Here is a 6,000-nt window from a genome sequence, read left to right as displayed (position 1 = left end):
TTATCAGTTTCATTCAATTTTGATTTTCCCCAATTCCAAACCCTAACCCCCAAATTCAGTTTCTCCCTCTGCCATGGAACCTTGCTCGAAGCTTGAGATTTTCACCGTCGTTGTTCTGTTCCGGAGTCCGAAACTCATCGATATCAAGATTCCATGGCCTTGTTCGATGCGACGTCGTTTTCCGATTCGAGTGCAGACAAGCGATTCCCTCCGACGGTCTCCACCGGAATTGGAGTGCCGATTCACGTCCATGGTTTGATACAATTACAGATAGTTTGGTAATCTCTTTCCGATTCACTCATCTCTACTCGTTGTTCATCTGCTCCTCTGCAATTCTTGTTGCTCTGCTTCACTATACTGATGATGTACTAGTCTATTATGGGATCTTCCCTAGTCATTTTTGTTTCATCCGTCTACTTTGCACGTTATTATGTTGAAGTATATTGATAGAATATTTGAAGAGGAATTGAATTTTGAAGAAGATGAAGAAGAATTGATTGGTTTTTGAAGTAGATGAATTAGTTGTAAATATTTGTGAAAGAAGAAATGAATTTTGAAGAAGATGAATGGATTGAATTTTGAAGAGGTAGATGAACTAGTTGTATATAGTTTGAACAGGAAGAATTGAATGATTTGAAGATGAAGAATTGATTGCGTTTTGAAGAAGTAGATGAATTAGTTGTATATAGTTTGAAGAAGAAGAAGTGAATGAAGTTGAAGAAGAAGAAGTGAATGAAGTTGAAGAAGAAGAATTATGTGATTGTTAAAGAAGAAGATTTAGTTGACTGTTGCAATTTGCATAAATTTTTTTTTTTGGATGGGATGGTTCTGGATATGATTTTGGTATTGGTTATGGTTTGAGGAGTTATGGAGGTGGAGCAGATCGATGACAAGATTTTATGCAGTGGTAATTGCAACAACTATGATCCTGGTGTTGGCGTTGCTGACATGAATGGCATGAATGGCTTGGTGAAAGTGTCTTTTCAGACGTTGGATAGTGGCCATTGCTGCAATGATTTGGTGAATTGCAATGAGTGGGAATTGACGCAAAACTGATTTGACCATTACACCAACAGAAGTGATTGTTGATATTGATGCCAAAGTTGCTGGTTACAAAGGCTTGGTTGGAATAGCACAAGGCTTGGATGAGATTGGATGCATTGCAGCTGCCCACTGATCACAGCACGAGCACTGAAGAAGATGAACTGTGCATTTGGGTTTTATATCATGTATTCCAACCATTATGCTTGGTACCCAAGCATATGGTTGAGGGGGGATGTTAAGGGTAATATAGCAGTGTTGGGTATTTTTACTGTGTTGGTTGTTATTTTTACTTAGTTTGCTTTAGTATATAAAGAGAATGGATGGTTGTAATCAAAATATTCCAGTCACAATGTAGTCCTCAATTTTCTCACGTTTTCTCCCTCTTCCTTTCTCTCATCTTCTTCTTCCTTTGTCTTTGATTCATAGCTCAGCTTTCAATTCTAAACTATTGTAATCGTTGAAAGTTTCAATGAATTCACTTTTCAAAAAAAAAAAAAAAAAAAAAGGGGGTGGGGTTGGGTAATGTATAATTTTGTTAATTTTAAACTAAAATTGATGTCTCTTTTCATAAAAAACAAAATAGAATTTAAATATTGGATATAAAGTTGTTCTCTTGGCCAGTTACGGATGTTTGGATTGGCCAATCAAAGTTGGATAGTGGTTGTTGCAATTCCATAATTTAAATGATGAGTTGGATTCTACCAAAACATATTTTGGTACTACAGTAAATTATGTGGTTATTGACTTTGATTACCAACGTCAGTCTTGAGAATTTTAGGGTTTTGTGCGAAAAATTCGATCGAGGCCTTATGTTCATAACATTGCATAATCAAATCGATATAATAAATTAAAATGTTATAATAAGATCATTCAAAAATATAAAAATTATGAGGCCCAGTTTTAGTTTTTGCATTTGTTTGCAGACACTCCACCACCACCGCAAGAAGACCTAAAGGTAAAGGACGTCGGCGATGCAAGCCATCACCGCCACGAATAAGAAGTTGTGGCCCTCAAAACAATCTTACCTAGCCTCCAAATATTTAGGGACCATCTCCCAGCTGATCTATCAATCAACACCACCCAAAGGAAACTTCCCTTCGCGAACTAGACCAAAGGCAAACTCGGTCATTCCACAAAATCACTGTCACCCATCACGGTATCCAGAAGGAGGACATGGCCTCCGCCACCGTCAAGTGGATTAGATTGGAGGATAAACCCAAATACAAGAACAATAAGCATCAGTTGGATGGAGAAAAGAACAAGAAGAAGTAGGTGTACGGGAGAAGAGGCCCCAAGCAGCCATCTAAGATGAAATAAATATAGGAAGGTTGGCGGGCAGGCAACAAAACACTAGAAGAGCAAGGTGTTAGAGAGAAAGAATACATAGAGAGAGAGAATACATATTACTTTTCTCATCAAGCCCATTACACTAGTAAGACATATTTTGTTGATTGCAATTTAAAATTATCTAGGGTAAATTTCGTTTTACTTCCCTTACCTTTACACCCTAAATTACTTGTAAACATGCACTTATAATGTTCTTACTGGTGCCCCTGTACTAACTAATTTTATCGATCAATCTTGTCCTATCCATAATTTTTTTTTTGCCAACTATTGTGTGGTATCTTTTGAAATAGTCAGGACAACTAGCTCCATGCACATCACAACAACATACGACCAGGAGAAAGAGAAAGGATGCAAGTCGATCCAACAAGTATCAAACCACAACGATCTTATCTTTAAAGCCACTCTCAAGTGCAAGAGGTACAAGTTATAGAATATGAAATTAATGAAGGATGTCGAACCCACGAGGATTGACAAATCTTATCCTAGCTAGGGAATACCTAATCTAGAGAATGCGCTTAATTTGCAACTTCAGAAAACCAAAGCTCATTACTAGTTGTAGCATGTGAATAATGTTATGCATAGATGGATAGTGGATTGTTGTTTGAGTGATTGGTTGATTGACTTAACTAAATGCAAAGAAAGTCAACTAAGACTAGGTAAACTAAGGTTATAGAGAAATGGATGGGAGTTAGGGTTTGGATTGTCTACCACTAACCTCCCTCGATGCAAATGATGCTAAACTACCTATTGTCCAATTATCCTCTTAGGCTCTTAGCATCTGGTTAAGATTACTAAAGCCTAAACTCCTTCAATTTTATCAATCACAACTAGATAAGTATATAGTTACCTACCTAAAAAGAAATCATACTACCGGTTAAGTCTCAATTAATTGTTCCTAGATACATAAAGATTGAAGTTTAGCAAATCAGTCCTATCTCTAGGTGATTTTAGCTCACTGCCCTCACATGCACACATGGTGTGCTTCTATGCTCTTAATGTCTAGACCTGACTAATCTCAAAACACTAATCATGAGATGATCAATGACGGCGGAGACGCCGCCGGTGGGACGGCAAGGGAATTGCAGGCGGGCTGGCGGCGTCGTGGCCTCTGCTATCTTCTACTTCGATGTGGGCTAGGTGACTCTTGGGTCTGGGCTTCGGATCTGGGCCCAAGTTGTCTTTATTTTCTTATTTTTTTTTATTGTTTTTTACTTTTAGTAAGATACGGCTATCTGCCGGAAATAAATCCCTATCACTATTTGGTAGGGCGACGTGGGCTTGGTTCCGGTATGCACACTCAGTGTGCCTTGTCTGGCCTAGTGAGGCGACGAGCCATTTACTTGATTAAATGGACGCAACCTCCTAGTGGCAGGATGAAATTTAGGGTCGTCAGATTTGTCTCCGTGCGGCAATATAATAGGAAAGCTGTGCTATTTGTAATGATGCTTCTTCGTGATAGAGTAATCTCTCCGTTATGTCACCACTTTATTAAAGCAAATAGAGTAGTTAGTTGTGCACTCTTTGCTAATTAGTGCTTGGTAGAATACATAGATTTAGTGGAGACTCCTGGTATTATTTCAGGATGTTCTTCTTATGCTTATTGTAATCAGGGGTTAAGGCTCTATGTCCCTCCCTTGTATTCTGCAATTTCATTAATCAAGGCTTGAGTGCAGCCGCACTGGCCCTTTTTTAAAAAAAAAAAAAAACATTATTCTTAAACTATTCAATTCAAATATAAGCATTCACTTTTTGATTTAGCATGTGTAGGTGACAATATGAATTTCATCAAATCATAAACAAAAGATCAATTACAAGAAAGTTTTGCCCCAACAAGTTCACTACTTACTCATAACTAAATAAAGAAGCTTCAATATACTACAATACGTCAAGTAATTAAAGAGAGAGAGTGATGAATGACTATTGATGATGGTGGAAGTGGTGGTGGAGATGGGTCTCCCATGCCATGATGGTTGTCTCCTCCTCCTTCTTCTCAAGCTCCTTAATGTTGTAGAGAGATGATAAATCCTAGAGTAGCTAGTGATGGTTTAATTGTAGTGTTCATGTGGTTGTGGAATTAATGCAATGGCAGAACTTCTTTAGGGCCGAAGTGGACCTGGCCTCCCCCCCCCCCCCCCCCCCCCCCCAAATATTATGGAAAATGTTGTAATGTTATTGGTTGATTTGTATATTTCTCATAAATGACAATTATTTACACAATAAATGCCAGTCTCAGCGCCCCCCCCCCCCCTCCCAAATTGAAGATTAGCACTAAATATCTATTTAGAAAGGAAAATTATAATAAATTCCTTAATTAATAAATGAGGTACACGTTTATCACTAGAGATGTCTTCACTAGGGCTTCCTGGTGGCGGCGTCAATTTTCTGGCCTGGGTAGATTGCTTTTCCTTTCTCCGGTCAGCTTGGGAAAGATGGAGGCGGAGTTCTTCTTCGTCAACGTGCTTCTGAACCTGTCGAACTCTGGTTTCGACTTCTTTTCCTGGTCATGTTGATCTGCGGACCTGCTATAGCTATAGCCTCCGATCCAGTAGTGGTGGCTCCTGGTGGTTTTGGTTTGTGGGATGCCGACTGGACCCTATTTCAGGTTTTTGAGGCGGATTCGGTACGAGGGCCGGAAGTGGGCACTAGAGCGAGCGGTGCTAGACTGTGGCCGGATTTGCTCGCAAAGCCTCGACTTGGGGTGGACTGGTTTGACGAAGGTCAGACGACGGCCAAGGGTGTTTGGTTGTCTGATGACGATGGCGGAAACTGGTCGAGGTCTTGTACTCGTGACGACGACATTGTTCATGAATGCTGGGACATGGTCTGACATGCGTCGGCTGGGTTGGGAGGCTGGAGTTGTGATGGTGGTAGGTTTGGTGTAGATCACGACGGTGATCACGACGCTGGCGGCGGCGGTGATGATCAAGTTGACAGTAACTCTGCTAGGGTTTGTGTTGACTGTTTGTTTTGGGCCTGGGTCTGGTCTGTCCCTGTTTGGGTTTCCCATTCCTGGGCTTGTTTAATTTTAGAAGGGATGGAAGGTGATTTTTCATCTTCCATTCCTAGTTTTTAGTTTCTTTAATAGGTCGCAAAGCTCACATCCACTTAGGGTTCATTTTACTATTTGCTTCGGAGGATGCTGATATTTGTTTGAAATAAGGGTGCATTATTTTCCCTAAAAGGTGGGTGTACTCGGGGTGGCCTGGGGCTTGTTCTTGTCAGAGAATAGGTGTTTAGGGTTCCCTAAGGAACGATTCTTTCTGTCGACCCCTTAGGGGTGTTTCGTTTTTGTACTGCTTGCTGAATATATATAATGGGCTGACCTCTTTTCATCAAAAAAAAAAAAAAAGAATTTAAATGAGGTGCATAGTAAAAGAACAATATTAATATATACCTTAATATGTGGCTTCGAAAATGGGAAAAAGAAGTGAAATTTTATTGTACAACTTTCATCTCCCTTTTTTTGTATCTTTGATTTTATAGTAGTAAAATTTTATCGTACAAAAATATTACATTTTTTTCTTGGCCCCCTCAAAGACAAATTTCAAGTTCCGCCACTGAATTGATGTGTGGTGGAAGTAATGGAAATGGAGTTTGGTGTCTGGATTT

This window comes from Rosa rugosa, chromosome 7, assembly GCF_958449725.1.
Source record: "Rosa rugosa chromosome 7, drRosRugo1.1, whole genome shotgun sequence".
Lineage (NCBI taxonomy): Eukaryota > Viridiplantae > Streptophyta > Magnoliopsida > Rosales > Rosaceae > Rosa > Rosa rugosa.
This window is presented reverse-complemented; position numbering follows the sequence as displayed.